Source organism: Falco cherrug, chromosome 12 (assembly GCF_023634085.1).
Source record: "Falco cherrug isolate bFalChe1 chromosome 12, bFalChe1.pri, whole genome shotgun sequence".
In the NCBI taxonomy this organism is placed as follows: Eukaryota; Metazoa; Chordata; class Aves; order Falconiformes; family Falconidae; genus Falco; species Falco cherrug.
Window position 1 is genome coordinate 28,550,481 of NC_073708.1, and position 22,002 is coordinate 28,572,482.

General features: G+C 42.1%; 1 long non-coding RNA gene across 1 annotated transcript; it reads left to right on the forward strand.

Annotated features, from left to right (window-relative positions):
• Positions 1-1,012: 1,012 nt before the first annotated feature.
• Positions 1,013-20,286, forward strand: LOC114016181 (uncharacterized). The gene is made up of 4 exons (XR_003560500.2): positions 1,013-1,180; positions 15,425-15,535; positions 18,009-18,140; positions 20,212-20,286. It is a non-coding gene; the product is annotated as an uncharacterized LOC114016181 (long non-coding RNA).
• The last annotated feature ends 1,716 nt before the right edge of the window (positions 20,287-22,002 follow it).

Consider the following 22,002-nt stretch of genomic DNA (forward strand, 5'->3'; position numbering starts at 1 on the left):
AGCCCTTTCCAGGATGGAGATCTAAAGAGCAGTCAGCAAGAAGTAGCATGCTACCTCCTGCATAGCATTGCCTGTATCTAAGCTGCATTCATACTGAGAAAATGTGGAGGTAAATGTGCCTAAGGCAACACAATAATGATGTTCATTTTGTATTAGAGACAAAAATGGTATGCGCAACTTGCATTTGTCATCTCATTTCTTTCTGGGTAAGAAATCTGAGAGTTTGGTCTGAGAATGTGAAGACTTCATTCTTAAAAATCCCCACCCTATTTAATTGTCTAACATTTTTTTACTTCATCTGATGCAGAGTAATTGCTCATAATGCAGACCAAAGCATGTCTGTCCCTTTCAATAGCAGCAAACCTGGGACTGGAAGAAATTCTCACTGTACACCAAATCCTCTCTCAAAGCTTAACCTGCCACGTATGGAGTTAAACTACCACTTCGGATATAGAAGCCTTTCCCTCTCAGATGTGAATATGAATCCCAAATATGCATCACAGCCCCACCTCCAATGCAATAAGGCAATTAATAATGCAATTAAGGCAATAAGTAGAAAGAATGAGACTATAAGGAGAATAAGTAGCTGTAAACCTTCAAGCAACCAGGAGTCTGAGTGGCGTGGCCTGGTGTTTGGCCAGCTGAGATATACTCACTGCCTTGGCAGACCTTGGAGCTTGGAAGAAGCCAGATACTTGGGAATGCACCCACCCAGGAAGGGCCTATAGAGAGGAACCATGCTGGCGCACACCGTGTAGCAGATGATCATGGACTATTTTCAGGTGTATTAACTGCATTTTTTGAAGATGGAGTGATCAGATCATTTGTGGGGGAGGGAGTCTAGGTCACTCATGGGAAAACAGAGTGAAAATTTGTGTTAATTATTGACAGAAATTTGGCCTGGGCGGTGGAGAGGGTGATGAAAGGGAGGTGGAAGAGGATGGGGCTGGCATTCTGGGACTCGGGGGGGAAGTCTCTGATTTCTTCCATCCCCTTTCCCTCTGATTCCACTTTTCATTCAGAAGTCATGATTCACCATTGTCTCTTATTATTCTTTCTTCAGTTTATGGATTTAAAGCACCCAGTCGTGGAAAATACCTTTTGCATAAATGTCATCTGCTCTGTGGAGAAAAAAACAGGAAGACCATAAAGTTGGAGCATACCTATGCCAGCCTTAGTAGTGAGTAACATGCAAGTGATTTCCTTCAAATTTTGAGGAGGTTTTGGGTTTGTGGTTTTGGCTTTGATTCTTCACTTTGCTGTTGAGTTGCACATTAATGAGTGGCAGTTGGAATAAAGATCCCTCCAGTACATTACAACTGGAGAGCTTGTTCTGCTTGAGGAAAATAATGTTCCTTGCAAGTTATCAGCAGACAATGTTTCATATTTATCATCTTGGCAACAGTAAGTGATACGAGGAGCTGAAGAGTCCTCAGTGGTAGCAGTAACATTTCTATAAAGTAAATTTCTGACTTCTTCAGAATACCACAATATCTTAAATAATAATAAAAAAGAAGTGGTTGTATTGAGCAGTCACTCTGTAGTGTTAGACAGAGTATGTGGAATAATACTTTAACTTGCCAGGTAACTTAATTATTGGTCAGCCAAAAATAAAATCATCACAGAACATGATGCTTTGTGCAGCTGCTTGCATGTCTTTTTGTAATAGTATGAGGAAGTATAAAATACTCCAGGACAGAGAATAATGAAAGTGCAGAACTCTGTTTCAGTGATATAATGGGACGAAGTTAAATCTGGAAGTTACACTCAGGGAATTCAAACACCCATAGAAGGAATTCACTGGCAGATCATCGGGCTGTATCTGAACAGTGCTCAGCATCCGTTGCTAATCCCACACAGTAACATACAGGAAAAGGGAAGTAGAGGAGTAACAGGCATGCACAGTAGGAAAGGATGGAGTCAGAAAGGAATCTTTCTACAGCATATATCAGATAATAGAAAGCCTGTGGAAGGCATTGGTCTGTCTGGTTATTTACACTAGGGATAAAGTCTGTTACATTGTGTCGGTATGTCCTGTCAAGGACACTGAGCAGTAGACAGCCAGGTCCAGCTCTGTCATAATCTGCAAAACATTCTGTTGCTCAGGCTTGCCTGAGACAAAGTTGTGAGGCACTATACCAGCCAGGTACACCATCAGTTTTCAAGTGCTATTTGAAAAGCACAGAAAGAAAGAAGAAAAGAAAGACCAGGTGAAGCAAAAAGAGTCTCCACCCAGGACTTACTGATCAAGAGGGGATGCAGATGTGCCGCTGTAGTAGAAGAATTCAGCGCAGGTTGCTTTCTTGTTATCCTGCAACTGCCAAAGCTCACACTATCGTACTCAACAATGCTTGCATTACAGTCACCCGTGTGACTTGCTTTTAATGGCAGATCACATGACAGCATGACACATTGTCAGGTGTTCACATCCAAACGTTCACACACTTCTGTACTTTTCCTAGTGTCTAATGTGGCAACAGAAATGTAAGAGAAAGATTTGGGAAAGTTAGTTTTAGCCTTACAGATTTCAAATTCTTCCTTGTTTCTGCCTAAGGAGGGAACAGTGTTTGTGCAGATTTTGTGTCTCACAGCATAAGATGATTCAGGGAAAAGTATTGGGAGTTTTGGCTTCTGTCTCATACCTCCTCTTCATTTACACTTTTCTAATTTTTCTTCTCTTTCAGGAACACTTATGTTCAGTTCAGTACCCAGAACTCTGGGGTTTGACTGGAAAATATTGGACTAAACCCTGGTAACTTCCAGAATCTAGGCTCTTCTGAGTTTTTTAAGATACGTCTTGAAGCCAGTTTGGAATATGAATATTTTAGCAAATGTTTGCATGACACACAGGTTTTCCAGTCTAATGACTGGGAAGAATAGGATCCCACAGTATCAGAGACACATAACATCCTTTTATAGAACGAGCTTTTAGGAGGCAGGAATGCTGTAAATGCTGAAGAAAGGAGCTGGAAGGAAATACCCAGGAGCCTACATTTCTCTGGCAGTTAAGGAGCAGACTTAACATACTGTTAAGCATAAACTGAGCTTGAGAATTAGATCAATGGTTATCCATGATTTTCTGCTAATAGGAACAACACGTTTAAAAATAATAGTATCTCGTAATAAAGCAAAAATATCATCACAATCCTTGTTTCTTATTTTAGCATAAGGAAATAGAATAGTTTCATTGTGCAGTTACATTATTAGAAGCAGTTAAATGTCATCTTATTTCTCTATAGAATATAATTAATACATGTGAATATACCAAAAATGTTGTTGGATCTTGTACTAGTTTCATCTTCAAAACACAAGAACTTGAGACATAGAAACCTTGAAACCCTAAGTAGCCACTAGCTCTCGGTGTTAGCATTTTTACAGAATATCACTTGTTTACATCAAGTTGATCACTTCTCACCTCACTGCTGCTGCTGTGACTGCAGTTCCCAGGAGCTCTAAACATCGTATTCTGAAGCCTAAGAGTGCTGTAAGCATTTCTTAGACTTCTGCTATGTTGATTCTGTGCCCTTTCCCACACTTAGGAATGCTTAGCTCCATAAGGAGATGCTGAGCTTCATGGCTATGGCTAATGGAAGTGCAGAGGCCTCTCAGCGTGGAGGAGGATCCCCAGCAGCACAGGGCAGCTTGGTACAATAGCTGTGGATGGGTAGTAAAGAATTAAAATACACACAACATACATGTAGCTGGTAGGTAACCAGGAACTTGGCTGGACAGAGTTAGAAATAGTGCAATGAGGGATTCAAGTAAATGTAGACTTCTGTGATATTGCTATCACAATGGAAAGAATGGATTTTCCTATGGATCCTGTCCACTTACTGCCTTTAGCTGTTTTGAGGGGAGGCAATTGCTCTTCAGCTGCCAAGGCCCTGTAGCTGCAGGTTCCATTTTGTATCTGTTGACTCCCTTTTTGCTGCGTACCTGCATCACTGGCAGATGATCTTTGTAAAGCTGGACCTCCGGGGAATGGTCAGTAAGCAGGTCACTGGTGCCAGAGATCAGGCAAGGTGGTGTGGCAAGAGAGAGCTGTTCTTCCCCAAGCAGCCGCAGCATGCTCCAGCCAGTCACAGACTTGCTGCCTAGTGTGACAAGCAGAGGACTGAACCCTCACTGAATATATGCAGACATTTTTCTTTTCTGTGTACTGAGGCTGAACAGAATACTTAGGACTACCAGGCAAGCATCGCATGCCCCAGCCAAATTAATTTCCTCTGTTTTCCATAGCAGTTTTCAGCAGCAAAAAGTAACGAGAAATTCTTGCTTACTGGTATTTTCAGCTACATCTATTCGGTCTTCCAGAACTGAAAGGTTTAGCTGGATGCTAGAATATCAGGGCAAAAGCGTCCTCATCTGTTAGTGCTCTGAGACCAGCCACACTGGGCTGCTGCTGCCATTGGGAGCTCCTGTTACATTGTCAGACATTTTTTGAGACTGTGTTTAAACTCCTAGGAAAATACACACTTACTCACTCTTGGGCAATGCTGCGTGGCCCTGAGCTTCCCACTTTGTCTCTGTGATTCAACAGTGCTTTTGTCAGGTCACAGCTGTAAGCAGAAGGGGCCTGATGCTGTCCTCATATGCACATTTCTTCAAAAGCTCATCTGTGTGGGTGATGTGGTGGTGGGAAATCAGGGGAGGATAAAGCTCCACTAGTAGCTTGAAAAATGGAATGTGAACGCTTTTAAAAGGTACTTTGTTCTTCTGTGCCCCAGTCTTTTTTAAACAGAAGTGGGTGGACCTAGGTATGCAGTAGTGGTAATGTTTAGTAGTCAAGTACTGTCTGCTCCAAAGTGCTTTGCTCCTGGACCCAATTAGGGTTGCTAAGTGACAACAACCTAATTGTCTCCCATAACTTTGACTAAGCCAAGCATTCACAAGCAAGAAAGTGAAGTGCTAAGGACAATGTAGCTCTCCTGCTGGACATATAACAAACCAGGTTTGGTACTAATCTGTTTTCTAGAGCAGACAAAGGTATTTGTTTGCTGTTCTCCTCTAATAACTTTATTATTCCTAAGAATATTATAGGGAATTGCATTAACTTCTATGGTAATCATAACAGAAAGCAATTATTTTCAGCAAGTAACAATTACTTCACCTTCCCAAATTTGTGACCACACCTGGCCTTAATCCCAGATTTAATAATGAACATTTTTCTGAACACTAAACCGAAACAGAATATATTGCTTGCTTTTTCATGGGGAGGGCTTGCAATTCTGCATGCTAGAGTCTTACCCCCTGCCAAACCTCAAAGACATAAACTGTTATTTTAAAATATCATGATTTTTGTAAGCATCTTGTCGTATTATTAGGGGTGGCTTAGGGCTGCTTTTTATTTGTGATTGCTACTTGGTGTAGGCAAAAATGCAAAACACCTGGCTTAAAAAGCTTGAAGCTGTGTAAATACTGGGACCAGCTTGGTTTCACTTGAGATACTCCACTATGTTTCTGTTATTTTCCTATCTAAGGACTTTAAAGAATGCAGATGTGAATGTAGATTTAGGAGAAAATATTAGGAGAAAACATTACAGGGCAAAATTGTTTGCTCTGTCAACATATGATTGTTACTGTGCAAACTGATCAAATACTGTGGCATTAACAGTACTAAAATGTTATAGAATGCCTCACAAAGGCATTAAATTATGTCTAAAGATCAAATTATTTAATTTAATTCTGTGTATAATAGCTTTCCCCTATGTTCCTTTTGGTTTTTAAGGAAGGCTTGTATTTTACCCGGTACTGCTTCATAAACTGTTTTTTTTTAAATCCACTTGTGCCTGACCTAGATTGAAAATTTTCATTGATAAACAACTAAAGCAGTGTTCAGCTATTCACAGCAGTATTCCTCAACATTGCTAATATTCATTAAACCTGGCAGAATGAGAAATCCCCAAACTACTAATTACCAGGGTGCTGTGCTGTTCACATAAGTAAACTGAAAAACATTCTGTCCTTGCTTTGTAATAGGAAAGATGGATGGCATTTTCTATTCTGTTTGTGCTCTCCAGTGAAAACCAGCACTGGAAAATACCCAGGGGTACTGCTAGCAAGAGATGCTTTCATCTAGCTGGGATGAAAGTGTAGATGAAAGATCAGTAAGAACTGATGCCCTGTTTCTCACCTAGCTTCCACATTCAGAAGTGTTCTTCAGGGACTCCAGGGAAGTACAATCCATAGCTGGAGGCTGGAGTCAGCACAGCAGGCTAAGGAGATGACAAGGAGCTCCCACTAAGTTGGATCACTAAAATCTTCCGTAGGTACTTGGTAGCCCAAGTTCAGTTTGCCATGACACAAGTACATCCCAAATCCGTAAGCTGTGTTTCCCCCTTGTAGTGATTGTATTTTCTCTGGAGAAAGAGCTCTACAATGTCAAATAACGTTGGTATTTTTCACTGCTAGTTATTTCTAGTACAATGATTTGTGGTCCAGGGCCTGATAGCCAGATTAAGAAGATTCCCCATGAGTTTGCTGGCTGAGAACATTTGCCAAGCCCCGAGCAGCACAACACATAAACAGAGCGTTAAAGCCAGATTTGCTTTTAATCTCTGTTTCGCTCTAATGCAATAATTTACATTACCTTGGTATCTAACTAACGGTCTGCCTTTATGAGCAGACATGATCTTACCCCGTGCTTGCTAGAAAAGTACCATCTCCAAACAGTGGGTTAGCAAAGCCCTGACTCTCTGCTGGTAACTGCATTTGCTCAGCTTCGGGACTGTGCCTTCGTAGCCATATGGCTCACAGCCAGCCTGAAACACAGGCTGGGAGAGCTGTGGAGAGAGCTAGAGAAAAGAAAGATGGACCAGTCTTAAGGAAGTTGAAGTTAGGTTTATGAAACAGACTGTAGCCTACTTCTCCAGCAAACCATGTGAATTAAGCACTTTGCTGCATCTCCAGATATCTAAATGTGATTAAATGTCCTGCTTAATGTGAATTAATGTGATTTGAGTCAGAATTCATCTTGCTAGGTGCTTTCTTTAAATAAAATATAACCTAATTATACATGCCAATTATCAGAGAAACTGATCCTCAGCACAACTGAGGGAGAAAAATCCCTCAGCACAACTCAGGAATACAGTCCTAATGGTTTTGTGATTTTGGACAGTACAATGCTGCAAGTTCAGGCACCATGTGATTTTTAAGTGATACAAAAAGTATGTGAACTTGCCGTTGTATGCATGTTGTCTTCCAATACCCATTTTTCAAATAGCTGTTCAGTTTTATGGTTTTGTTTATGTGGCTCAGAAGGGTAAAGGACTGAAATAAAACAGCTTTTCCAACAAAGCCATGTAATTAAAACCTGACACTCAGCCACTAAAGAATTCCCTGGTGGCCAAATGAAAACTGAAGAGTGTTGAGGGATATTAGTGATGTGCTAAGTCATATCTGGCTTCCAAATTAGAGGCAATCAGAATTAGTTGAGAAAAAAAATTGCTTTATTCAAGTAAAATTTTAAAAGATGCTGAATTATTAGTGTGAGGTTAGTCATGGGGGATGTGAAGGACAGCTGGGAATGTGAACTAATTAGCAACCAGATATGTAGATCATGAAAACCAAATTGTTCAACAAAATTGTAGCAATGTTAGGTTTTTTCCTCTTCCCAGACAATTAACAAATTGTATCACCTCTCCATTTTACCGGTGATGAAAAAGCTGAGAAGGTCACATTCTGATGTGCCAAAGGATTGTAAGAGAAGGCGTCCAGTTGAAAGCCTGGGTACTGCCATTACCTCATACACGCTTACCACTGACAGCTGCTCTCCAGTTACCTCCCCGAATACACCAGGCCACTGGCTCTTGGTGCCTAAATTCTCTAGGTTTGCTGGGATGTCCGATCGCCATTGTGGTCGGCATCACTGAGATGAAATAAAGAACTTGAAGCACAAATAATTGGCAAGATACTGTACCTAGTATTGCAGGGCTAGTCAGAGAGTAGGCTACTTTATTCCTGAATTTATTAAAATTAGCTCTAATTAGTAGGATTTTAATGCATCTGCCACATGATTTAAAGGACCATGTGCAGTCCTCCTATGGGACTGAACCAGCACCCTCCAATGATAAGACCAAGCTGTTGCAAGTTATGCTAAAAATGCGACCATCTTCAGCATTGGGCATAAAATTCTTATCCTCTAGGGAAAAGGCACATGAAACTTGCTTATAAAACTGGATGACTAGTGAGTTACATCCACAGGAACTAACATCTGGCTATGATCCTTTCAGATTACCCAGAATCTTAATCGAAGGAGAAGAAAGCATATAATTTCAGTAGTCAAACAGTATAAATAATAATGAAGTAGTTTATCCTTTGAACAAGCTACTTATCCTCAATGTGTATATGTACATTTTGGGCATATGAGAATTTTAAAAATGCTCTAAATGTATATCAAGACCACAAAAGTGATGTCATCTTTATTTATACACTGCAAATGTAATTAACTTTTGCTATTCATATTCTCTGTTCAAGTGAATAAAAAAACCAGCTTAGACTTTTAAAAAGTATAGTATTAGGATAAAGAACAGCAACAGGCATCTTTCTTTTGGCACCATGGGAAAGATGCAATAACTATTTCTTTAAAAAAAAGACATAAATGCTATTAATCTAAACTACCAAGGAGCAGATGAGAAGGCTAGCTAACAAATCATTTATTGTTATATAAAAAAAGCATCCTTTTATGCATATGAGTATCAGTGATACTGGGATAGTTAAGAACACATTAGGAAGCTCAAGAACCAAGTTCACTATTCCAGTTTCTTTAGCATGATTTCAATGACTTTTAATTATTTCATCATGTCCACGTGTTAACTTTGTTATACAATCCTGCTCCCAGTCCCTTCTGGGTCCCCTTGTCTTACCACCTTCTTACTTCTGATGCTTGCACCAGTCACAGTACTTCAGCAGTGTGTCCTCCCTCCCCTCCACCACAGACCCAGGACTGTTTTTCACATTACTCATGAGGCTGGGTAAGAAGATGATTACTAGATGCTTTGCCACAGTTTGTCTCCCAGGAACTTGCACGGATCTGGGGGAAGACTTCTCTGTACAAGGGCTACACTGACAGTCTCCTGCTCAACCATGTTTGTCCATAGACTTGTTGATTCAGATTTTTGTAATGATTTCCACAAGTTGGCCTGGTGGAGCTGTCAGCCTCAGTGATCTTTTAATTCCCTGTAATTCCTCTTGGATTACTTTTTAAATCACACAGTTCACTGGGAAGCCAGTAAAACACTTGAGCAGTTTTGACTGTCACTGCTCTCCAGCAGAGAACAGCCCTGGCATGCACAGGTGCTGTCTGCCTCCAAGAGAATAAGAGGTAATCATACAATATTCGAGGATAAAAAACCCCTTAAAATATGAACTAGCCTAGTTTTAAGTTTACATTAGCAAAAAACCCACCCAAACCATTGCCCAACTCAAACCCTGCTGTAAAGCAAAATAGTTACAACACAGCAATTATGTGTAATAGGCAGCGTCTCTCCCAGCATCAGATGTGGATTGTAACATATGGCTTTCCATGATGGATTCCTCTGAGAGTCCTGCAAATTAATTGTAGTTAACAACTACTGCTACAATTAGCCTCTTGTTTTTAAAAGACTAGGGTTTTTCTCCTTCATTGCCTAATTGTTAGCAATGATGTTAATTGATAGGACCCCCTTTGAGTTTGCAGTTCTAGTTCAGGTTTGGCATGGATCGTCACAAAAACAGAGCACTAGATAGAAGAGGGTTGCATACGTTTCTCTTTTTAAAAGCAAAAGCCAGTAAAGGGAACAAACAGCCCACAAGTTTCACACTGGTTCCGTGCAGTGTAGGCTGGTGGATCAGAAGATGTTCTTTCAGGCTAGTAACTGAGGAAGGGCAAGGAATAGATAAATGTAAAATTTCCAGCAGTGTGCCTCTGCATGATTCAGTATTAATTTAAAACATCAAAATCGCTGAATTCAGAATGGCTGAATTTCCATCTTGAACCTGTGCAAAGGTTCATTTCAATCCAGCAGCTACTTCAGAGTGCCTGCTACCAGGTGCTTTGCAGGAAGGAGGTTAAAAAAATAGTAGTAGATGGCTAGGAAAGAGTAACAATGTGCCAATGGGGGAAGGAAGTTTCTTTAATCTTCCTGGCTTTGTCCTGAAAGCAAGAATCTTGCTTATGTATTGTAACACCAAGCAGATCTTTTAAAAGCAAAGTAAAACAGATACAGCTTCAAAGGGTAGATTTGTCTAGGCTTATTTTAACTATCTAAAAGTTTCAGCTATTTGTCCACACTTCTGGTGTAGCCAATGGAAATGATAGACAGCAACCAGCACTTGCCAATTCATCCCGGCCCCAGAAGAGCTATTTCACCCTGTAGCAACATGTGTTCCTGCCATTTGCTGTTGGAAGGGACCCAGGTGGCTATCTTGGAGCAGAGGCCTGCCTTTCAGATTATTTATAGGCAGGTGAGATGAACCCCAAATGGTAAGACTGCAGTGTGCTTACCGTTAACAATAAGTAAACACTGAAAAGCAGAGAGGTGCGTAAGGATTTTGTCCAACTCTCACAGTTCCCACAGATGTTTATGAAAAAGATAAAATGCAGATCAACTCACACTTTGATAAATATACTGTATGATCCTACATCACTGAAATCAGCAGAAGAACAAACAAGCAAACATCTATTGGTACTGATATGAGTAAGCAAGGATCCAAAATTACTCATCATGAAAGCTGCTGGTAACTGCCTCATGGTGCTCTCCTTGCTCCTACTGTTCTCCAACAAAGCTATCAAACATTTGCGGTGCCAGGAGGGAGGTAGCTGTGGTACATGGGTGCATCTCTAACAGAGTAGCAGGGGGAGGCATTTAACATTTAAACTACAAGCTGTTTGTGACATCCCAGCAGAGCTGTGGGATGGCATCACTGCATGTTAGAGTATAATGAAAATCTCTTGTATAAGGAGGTGCTTCATGCTCAGAAAGGTTGAAATGTTCATACAAACTGTAGATGGCTATTTTAGTGGAACGTGATTCAGACATTGCATTGATTAATTGTTTTTTGCCTAGTCTGAATGGAAGAAATGCACTAAACCATTTTTTCATTACAGAAACCTGTACTAAAAGCAAACAAACAAAGCCCAAACCAGTTACTTTACTAGGAACATGAAAAGTCAAGACAAACTTGCTTTTTAAGAATTGCTATTATCCTTTACCTATGAAGTGTCTCTCATCATACCTGGAAATGTTTTTAACACCCCAGAAGTGTTCAAAGCAGCCAGAAAACAACATCTGCTTTAAGGAATTGTTCTGAAATGTAAAGTGTGTAAAAAGCAATGTAATGGCCTGCTCAAAAAGCGAACATTTTGTCTCCTGACAGTCAGATTCTGACCATATTGATCAGAACAAAACCTTTGGGCGAAACTGGCCTGCTTCACTGAGTTTCTTTTACTAGCTCTTGTCTGTGGCAAATGGACATTTTATTTTATAGCTGCACGTTATACTTATTCTCACTTGCCATCTGCAGTTTTCACTGCTGCTTGTTGGTGATTATTTCTCTTGAAAGGAAAAGATCAGGCAAATTAATGGACAGCATTTGCCGTGAATCCTTCCTCCTCTTCCTTTAGGACATTCCTGAAATGCAAATGATGAGAACAAGAAATGGTTCAATGCTCTTTATGGCAGCTGTCTGTGTCAGGGTTAATTAGACTCCATCAGGTAGCCAGATATTCCTCGAGAGAAAATCTTTGTTATTAATAAACACATCTGGCTTGGATTTTGTAGGACACAGGCTAGTAATATCACAGAATTAAAGATTGGTAGCTGGCATGAGCTTTCTCCCCAGCCAGATTTGACTCTTACATTTACAATGCATTGAGTTTGTCTTTTCTGAAGGCTGAATTCTGACTTGAAGCACAGTCTGGGAGCCAGATTACCTTAGGTCAGAGACTGGACTGGAATGAGGTGGGGGGATCAGCATCCACTGTATAAAATAGTTTATGGACCCTTACTTAAACTATCAATTTGTCTTCAATAATTCACAATCTGAAGCATGCAAATTATTTTCTAAAGCTCCAGAACGGAAGTGGTCATGGGTTTAACATAAAGCCTAATCTAAAACAGGCAGCTTCGTGAACAAGGGTAATCGCATTGCGATGAAATCTGAGCTAATGGAACAGGTTATCACTGTAAAACCTTATTGCTCTGAAGGGCATGTCCACTTCTGCTTTGAAGTCCAGCATCTCCTCACAGATGATGCAGTTCTGTTATAATCCAAAATCCTGGTGTTGTGTAACAGGAAAATTGCATGCAGGAGGAAGCAGCGAGAGTATCAGTGTGAGGGAGAGAGCAGTTAATGCATCCACAGCTTCTCGCCCATGTCTTGCCACCCTCACAGTAAACAATTTCTTCTTTAATCTAAATCTCCCCTCTTTCAGTTTGAAGCCGTTTCCCCTTGTTCTGTCGCTACATGCCCTTGTAAAATGTCCCTCTCCAGGTTTCTTGTAGCCCCCTTTAGGTGCTGGGTGGCTGCTCTAAGGTGTCCTTGGAGCCTTCTCTTCTCCAGGCTGAACAACCCCAACTCTCTCAGCCTGGCTGCACAGGAGAGCTGCTCCAGCCCTCTGATCATCTTCGTGGCCCTTCTCTGGACTCGCTCCAACAGGTCCATGTCCCTCTTATGTTGGGGGCCCCAGAACCAAACACAGCACTTCAGATGGGGTCTCATGTCAGTGGAGTAGAGGGGAGGTACTACCACACTTGTGATGCAGCCCAGGATACGGTTGCCTTGCTGGGCTGTGAGCACACATTGCTGGGCCATGTTGAACTTCTCATCCACCAACACCCCCAAGAACCATATAAGACATCTGTAGTAGATATGGGAAACAAAGCCACGTCATGATTGTCAGGCCTCTGCAAACGTGAAAAGCCTGTATTTCCCTTGGCACACTTTAATACAATTTATACTCTGAAGGATCTTTTTCTTCCTCCAGTGACATGCACCCTGCCCGTTAGGACTGCTTACCTGCCAGTGCTGGCTTGGAGCAGGCAGGTTTTCAGCAGTTTGACCACTCACAGCTGTCTGGCAGCTCCACAGAGCATTCTGAGGAGAGACAAAGCCAAACTTCCCCAAACGGAATCTCATTACAGAGTTTTTAATAATTTTTAAGTGCAGAATTAAGACACCATAGTGCTGTAGCAGAGAGCTTGCCATTACTGCTTCTCAGCAGGGACACAGTAGTGGCTGTGCTCTCTGAGATCAGTACTTCATATTCTCCAGGAGTCTGGCTCTGAAGGCAGGTGCCATTAGCCCCAACAGAACTGCCTCAGAGAGGAGTCCTGGGGGACTTACTTGGAAGAAGTTACTGCCTTTGGGGAGCTGATTTATGCCAGAAAACAGTCTTTTGCATCCCTTTCCTGTTTCCCTTACCTAATGTAATGACCATTTTTATATCTGTGATAATGGACAAAAGGAACTTTCTGCTGGAGAATGCTGTGCATGAGAAACACTATTATTTAAAACCTTCCTGGAGAGCCGGTGTATGCATGTACAGGTACATCGCATTTCAAGCATTCTCTTACTGATAGATCCTTCCTTAGCATTGAGATGTCCCATCTTGGCATGCCCAAAGGGCAAATGTTTTATGCAGGACAAACTCTTCACTGAGTCTCTGCAGTACCCAGAACCATAGGTTGACAGTGAGTGAGAAGGAGTCTTAGGCTTTACTACAGTATTAAATAAAATACTGTAACTTAGTAAAACAGGGGCCCAGTTTGGCCAACTGGAAGGCAAAATCCCTAAATTCCAGGTGCTGTGAGAAGTTGATTTTCTTCCATAATCTTTATTCCTTCCATGGTTGCACACTTTTAATCGGTTTGTTTGGGAGGTGCAACTTGATCCACATAACACCACAGAATTGGTACACCTTGATGTCCTTCAGTTTTGCCATTTTTCAAGTCATCCACTGCACGTTCATCCTGGGAGGAAGCAGCTTTAGCTGGAGGTTGGAAGAGTGGGACAGGAGGGTGTTGTGATGTAGAGAGATGCAGGGAAGAGCTGCTTGTGCAGAGGGCTCAGTCTCTCCAGCCAGCAGTTACGGGGGGATTAGTCCCTTGAGTAAACCCGCTCTTAAATGGCTGTGGGGTTTCCATAGAAGGGTGCTTCAACTCCCTGTCTGCATAAGCTGGAATAAAAGTCACCTCCCCTCAACTGAAGGCTGTGTCCAGCAGGATGCTATTATGAAGTTGTTACTCCTGGAAAAGAAAAGCAAAACAGGTTCCATAGCCTGGTTTTAGTCTCATATGTGTGTTTGATTTCCCAAACTAGGGGGTTTGATTGCAAGAACCTCTGGAAGTTCCCTTTTTCCCTTGCACCTTTGCTGATGTACCCAGCTGGGCACTGATGCATGGTTGAGCAGACAGCAGCCCTGCAACATTTTCATAAGAGAAATGCGGCAATTTTCTATGTCAGACTGTGATACAGCATAAAAAGCCTATTTCTGTTAGACCACTTCAGCTTAAGTATTTGTGCGCTGTTCATGCCAGCCTTATCTAGGAAATAATACTGTGCTGCATCATGAAAAATTCCTAAGTGAAGGCAAGCTGTTCCAAAAGCAAAGGCCAAGGTATTCTGGACAGGTGTAGAAACACAACCACCAGCTGTGCTTTGAGATGGACAAATGAAAAGTCCCAGTGATGCTGGGACTAATCTCAATTCCTGCATCAAAAACCTGTGGAAATGGGGATTAGTTACTATAGTAGTTGCAAAGATGGAGGCAGTTGCAAACCAAGAGGGCTGTGCAGCACCTGGCACTGCTGCAACGTGCTCCGGTTTAGCTCGAGAAGGGTGCATGGCTCTCCCTCAGCTGTTGCAGGAGCAGGGGCTTCTGCAGGCAAATTGGACTCAGAGTTTTCCAGATCAGGACAAAACTCCAAGACAGAGCGTGTCTTGAAGCTGAGAGAGGTACTTTGCACTGCACCGGCTTTGTGTGCTCAAGTGTAAAACGTTGCCAGATCAGCATACTACATTTTACAGATCTACCCTGAAGAGAAACATGATCACATTGTGGGTAGAAGTTGGGCCAATCAAGGGGTTTTTTGTTGGTAATGAAAAAAAAGGGAGGGGGGCAGTCAGCATTTAGGTGAAGGTGGGATAGAGAGAGCAGAGATTGGGTTTCCTGGTGCAGGGGGCTCCTGGGCCTCCTCTTTTTGCCAGGAGCCGTGGGGTGAGGGGATCCACATGCCATGGGTGCTGTGTCCCATGGGCACTGCACACCTCGGCTCCGTGCTGGTGTGAGCCTGGGAGGTGGAGGGCTCACCTGACTGAAAAGGGTGCGCCGCTGCTCACCTCTGCTCTTACACCCACAGCTACGATGGCATCCGCCAGGCATCTTTTCTGAAATTTGTCTTTGTTCTGGTTTTAACTTTTCTTCCCACCATTTTTCCTCTTCCAGCACAGAGTGTTTCCCGGCACAAAGCTCTAGAGCAGAGCTGTCCCTCCAACTCCTCCATGGCTGTCCTCTCCCACAGCAGCTTCTGAAACAGGAATTCAACTGAAGCAGCAAGTAGGTTTTGCATTCTAAAATCTGGAAACCTTCTGAGTGAATCTTTGCAGATCTCATTTATTTCCTGGGCTTCTTACTATATGTGTGGTTTCCAAAGCACAACTCACATGGAAATGTGCAGCATATTTAATTTGGACATATTCTCAGAGCTTCTTTGCTGCAGACAGAACTTGCTCAAATAAGTAAAGAAATATATTTAATTCTTTGAAACTTAGTGGGTCATTTTCTTAGATACAGACATAACCCCTAGCAAACGTTTGTAATTAGTGGCTCTGTACCAGTCATGTTACCTTTCTCAGTTGTTTTACATCGAGGACAGTTAATTTCTCTGCTTATCTGGTCTGTTTGGTATGTACATGATGTACTAATGAAGAGAGAGAGAACAACAATTATGCTTAGCACTTATACAGCACTTACTCCATTTTGCTGCATAAATATTAACTGATGAATCTTCACAAGAGCCCCAGGGAATAGATTAATACTATTATCTTTCTATTTAGGGTAATAGAAGCAGAAAGATGCAAGACAGTATGAAAAGGAAAAAGAAGTGCATAGATGTACTTTTCTGAGCTTTTTATAGCATATGCAAGAGGCCTGTAGATGTTGTTTATAATTCTGCTTGCAGTTTACATTTAAGTGCAACAGAATATTAAATCTTGCCTTCCTCTGACTTTACTGAGAACTTGACAAACGAGGAGCAAAAACATCTTTAGAAATTAACCGAAAGGTGAGAAAGTTAAACCATCAGCGAGGATTTTTCTTCCAAATGTTTTATTTCAACAGGCATTAAAGACTTGGAAACGGAATTAATATAAATAACTTATCTCAGTTAGGCACCGCTTCCTTGCCGTTCTGCTTTCTTCAGAACTAATCATCCTGCTCCTCCATGCACAGCCCTGCTTCAGAATTTTCTGGGCTGCTTTTGTGTCGGGTGCAGGTGCCCGCACCACAGGTCTTGGACCTGTGTTTTAAACCTAAACTGAGCAAGAAAAAAGGGCCCTGTTTTTGTACAGATGGTAAACACTGGTTGTTCTATCATCCAACCTTTGAAAAACTCTCCAGTACTTCTTCAGTGATATTGAATATATTTAGTTCCAAAGGGCAGAAATTAATCCCTTCAACAATTAAGTTACTTTATTCTCTGATAGCATTACTATACTTGAAGGGACACAATACATAAATGCATGTTATAGCTGGTATTCCTTGAAAGATGCATTTGTCCTTTCAAGACAGAGACATTATGTTCTCAAAATCCATTTTTAACTGAAAAGCCTCCCGCTGCCTACATGCAGGTATAGATGTTTTCTGATTACCACTAATCAAACTTCAAGGTTGCTGCGTTTCCCATTCAAGGGAGAGCAGGATAAACTCATGTTAATGAAAGAGAGGAAGCAGCATTAGTCTTGGGGATTAAAACAGATGGGCTTATCTTGACTTCCACTGAGTTTGCAGAGAGGGAGTAAAAACTGATTTCAGATAAAGCACATTCAATTAGATCTTTTTATACAGGGTATATAATGAAAAATGTGTTTATATACTTAGTGATGTCTACTCTGCAGGTTGAGCTATGAGTGTAACCACATGAGTTTACCTCCTTTTTGTATGAAGGGCGGTGCTGCAGCATCTTGTGGTTTAGCTTGTGAATAGCACAGCTGCACTTGGGGCCAAACACGCAGCAAAGATGTCACCAGAGCTTATTTGCCAAGGCAGCATGTACTAGTGGGTGAAAGAGACCCTGATAAGAGTTTAGAGGCAGTTAACACTAAACCAAAAAGTGCTTCAGCAGGGCAGTGGAGGCAGGCGAGTTCTGACTCAGAAGTACAAATCCTCACTCCTGGGCAGGCTGCTTGCCATGAGTGACCCCATATTGACAGCAGATGTGGTCCTGGCGTGTTTTCAACAGGCACTGTGGGTATGCCCGGCATCCCAAGCAGGAGGATCTTTGTGAGCCTTGGCCTTGTCCGACAAGCCAGTGCACACCTTGTAGTTCTGCAGCTGCTTTGTCAGTGCACCAGTGAGTGTAAGGGTAATCTGGTGTGTTTTATCAAAGTAGAGGCTTAAAAATTTCATTGGCATATAGGAACCAAAGCTAAAGACAGATCAAAGGAAACAAAGCACATCATCTGCAGTTAGTTGTCCCTGGTTTTAACAAGTTTTTCAGGATTTTCTTCCCAAGTACCACAAGCTATAAGGTAAGCAGGAGTTGAGGCCAGATTCTAGTAACTATTTCCACAGCTCAAAGTGGTGCTAAGGATCCTGCCCTCTGCTGTGATCGTCAGTCCATGTTTGTACTCCAGGTTCCCTGGAGCAGCTACCTGACTACAGAAGATTTTCCTCCCCAGAGTTTTTTCTCTGAGATATTAGCAAATGTACAAATATTGCTTTGACATGGTAGGTAGACCTGCCTTCTTCAAGTCTTCTCTTAACACTTTGCATTCCTTAGTTAAGACATTCCTACTTCTTATCTTTTCAGGGCTGCCATGATACTTCGTAGATCACGTACCATGAGAAACGGCAGTTGTGCTTACACCTTTGTAGCATTGGGGCTTCCAGCTCATCATGAGCTTGGCAGTGAGTCTGCTGGTGATTTTGCTGCTGGTATTAGGTAAGTGCTTTTTCTCAATGTTCCTGTCTCCACCACACTTACTATTAGTCCTGTAGTCCTGCAGCCACAGCCGTTGAAGGTGCAAAACGCAACGTGTGACCAGAGCTGTTTGAGAGTTTCTTGTTTTCATTAAGAAAATATACCATTTTCTCATGTAGCTACTGCAGCAAACATCACAGTTCACTTCTTTTGGTGGATTTTGCCGTAGAAAAAGGCTTTATAATGAACAGCAGTTTGAGGGAGACTGCAACCATGCAAATCTGCACTCCCTGGCCTCCTGAAGCCAGGGTGGTATGTGCCAGTTTTGGACTCTATGATGTCTGCTGCCTTCTCTGGTGGATTTTTTGCTCGCACCAGTTTAATGCTTCGTATTTTTTGGTTCCTGAAGGAGAACAGTGAAATTGCTTGTAGTGATGTCCCAATAAATTTTCATTCAGTAAAATAAACCACAAGCGATCACGAGACAAAGAGGCTGTTAATGACTCACAATGTTTCTTTTGGTTTGGCGGGTTTTTTTGTTTTGGTTTTTGTTTTTTTTTTTTTAACAAGGACACCTGCACAAAGCACTGCACTTAAAATCATTCATTTGATCTGAACTGGCCCCATTCAATTTCCTGGCATTCAGAGGAACCACAAGCCCCATCAATGTAATTTTATTTTCTTCAGTGAGCAAATGCAAGCATGTACTGTGCCAGTATGGTCAAATTGAATCTCACTATATCTTCTGATCACTCTGGACCATTCACAGGAAAAAAAATCTTTATGAATCTTCCTCTTCCTGGCAGTTCCTCCAGGTATTTTTGGGGAAGGTGCCTCCCCAGCAGGGTCTGGAAATCAGCTGTGGGTTTCCACGGGTCAGTAAGGGCAGGTGGATGGGGCTGATCACTTGTGTGAGCCCATCAGCTTTTGAGGGAGAGGCTTAAGGCAGAAACTTACACATGTTAAAAGCCGTGGGGTCCTAGCAAGTATGAAGAACATAGTTGTCTCACCCCTTTGCTTTTTAATGGAGATTACTCCCTCTAATATATACGAACGTATTGATTTCTCTTTTGAGTCAACAATAAAATGTGTTTCTGCAGCTTTCCTTTTCATTAGGCTGCATCAATAAATCATGAAGTTGAACTAATGGAAACTATGGTCTGTTAACCCTGGCGCTCTGACTGGGGCCATCAGTCTGTAACGTGCGACGGGGCAGCTCACAGGCGGAGATGCGCCCTAGGAGCACTGCTGTACCTGGGGGGCCCAGAGCAAGGTGGTTAGGAGCTACAGAGATTCTGGCGATGCTTCCTAGGATTTGCTGGAGCCACCAAGCTGGTATTTGGTATTTTAAATTGTAAACTTTGCGACATACGGGATGAAGTGAATATTAATTCAGTTATATATATGACCGAAGTCCTTCTGGAGAGGGTGATACTGCAGTGCTGACCTGACGAGGGCAGCTCAGAGTTTTAATGCAAAGAGGAAATGGCAGATTGTGCAAATGAGACCTGGTGGTTTATGCCTTGGAAATCTAAGAGAATTATGGCAGTGAAAGGCATTTGAGGCCCGCTGCTAGATGAGGTGCTGGGAAGTGGGCTGAGTTGTCTGGTTGCACCAAAAGCCTTTTTACTGAGTTGGGCCCGTGGGTGAATTCTGTTTTCACATGGTCCTCCCTGGGCTTCCTCTGATTTCCTTTGTTGAAATGGGAAGTTTTGGCTGAAAAAAGTATATATTAAGCCATCTTCGCACAGGACAATGTATTCTTCTCTATTCTGTCTCATCAAACATTTAGAGGCACGTTTGCCAGATTAGGGCTGGAAAAACTATGTCAAGCTGCTTAGTCAGATCAACAGCTTTGGCCTCTCTGCTTTCCTTCCCAGGGAGGTGGCAGAGCAGGGCTGCCTGTGCCAGCAATGGACACTCTGCCACGGGCCCTCTTTTCTGGGGAACTGGACCACAGCCATTGGAGTGCTTTCATTTTCAAATAAAAGTATTTAAAATAAAATCAGGATGTCATGCACTTTACAGCACTTCTCCTAGGACAGAAAGTCAAGAAACAAGTTTCCATTAGGTGCCTTTCCTCTAATTCCAGATATTAATCAGATGGCTGGGATTTCTGATGCAGTCTTTGTACTGGCATGAAAACAGCAGTATATCACGTGGCAGGTAAATCTCTTTCCTTACCAATAAATAAATAAAGCAGTTTATTTCTAGCATGTTATTGCAATGACAGCATTAACAATAAAAATCAAGAGCAGTTACTCTTTGACACAGTTAAAAAGTAAGCCTGGACCAATCCTTATCACTAGTATAAGAGGCTACTCTCACTTATTCTGCCTCTCTCTTTCATTGCAATGAACTGCATTTTTACATTGACCCTTTGCTAGTTATCTTTTCTGATACTGAGGAATTGTATCTTGTCTGCACTCTCAAGCATGCTGAAAGGACCGTTGTTCTTCACCTGATGGTAGACAATACCCTACTGTAGTCAACCTGAACTAAATAAACGCTCAAGTTAAGTAGGACTTCCCTTAGACTTCCAGGACTCCTGCATTTGTGCTCCTAGGTTTGTTCTTGCCTGCATGTTGTGCTTTTACTACATTCATTCATTGTATTCATGGTGGTTGAGGAAATCATGAGCTTTCTGGTGGAAAGATCAGTAAACACAGGAAAAAAATTGCGTGCAGCAACCGTGAAGCCTCCAGTAGAGGTTAGACAGGGCAAATAGCTTTCAGATATGATAAATACAGATAATTCTGGCTTGGGACAGAGAAATAGACTGCATAACCACAAGGGTCCTTCTTGCTCATTTTGCCTGGGCTTCTATATAGCACATACATTATTAATATGCATATTAGTGTCCCAGTGTGGTACATTTTAATATCACTCACACTGAAATAAAATTTTATTTCCTCAGGAGACCATTCATACAAAATTACCTTGTGCCATCTGCAACAATGAAGAGTATGACTTTTGCATCTAAATACAATGATGTTTTCATGACAGAAAACTGGTGAGCAGCGGCTGATGTGCTGGAGAGCCGTGCCTGGTGTGAGTGTGTGTCTCTGTGCCCTGAACAAAGCTGGGACATGCTTGAAAGTGGTGCCACTTGAACAAACCAGGAAAAGCAGAACTCCAAGTCCTGGGGCAATCACAGAGGATTGGACTGCTGGGAAATAGGCATATTTGCAAAACAGACAGGGAGAGACTTTGTAGAAATAAAATGGAGAGTTCGATTTGTTTAATAGGAAGATATGAGCTGTCACAGTCTGTACTGGTTGCCTAACTCACTGGACCCACTCGTTGGACCCCCAGCACTTACCTGGCAGTTCTTTGATTCCAGGTTGCCAAAGTGAAAGAGAACTCTTAACAATTTTTGTGCAGCAAGACCCTACAGTTTAACCTCTTTGGCATCTGAAAAGAGAGGTTTCAGCCCTCACATCTTCCCAACAAGAAATGCAAAGCAGGTCACACAGGCTCAGCAAACCGACCTGCTGATCACCTTCCCTCTGTTCTTGAGCTAGGCAGAAACAGTGCAAATTCCTGGAAAACAGCTAAACACTGAATGTAGCTCCTGCACCAATGCCTCCCATGTTCCTCCTCTGCAAGCTGCCTCCTCTATCCTCTGAGCCTTGCTGGTGGGCAAAGCCAGCAGCCCTGCTTACAAAGACGGGATCAATCAGCATGTGTGCTAGGCACATCCCTGAATAATCAGATTTGCTCATATTTGCATCTGGTATAGCCACAACAGAAAACATGGGGGGGGGGGGGAAATCTGTACAGTATAGCCTTTCCGTATTTGTGACTTTCCTCGTTTTCTCCCAATACAGATTCATGGTGTCTGTATTTGTTTTTGCTGTACCACACTATTTGGTGATTGCAG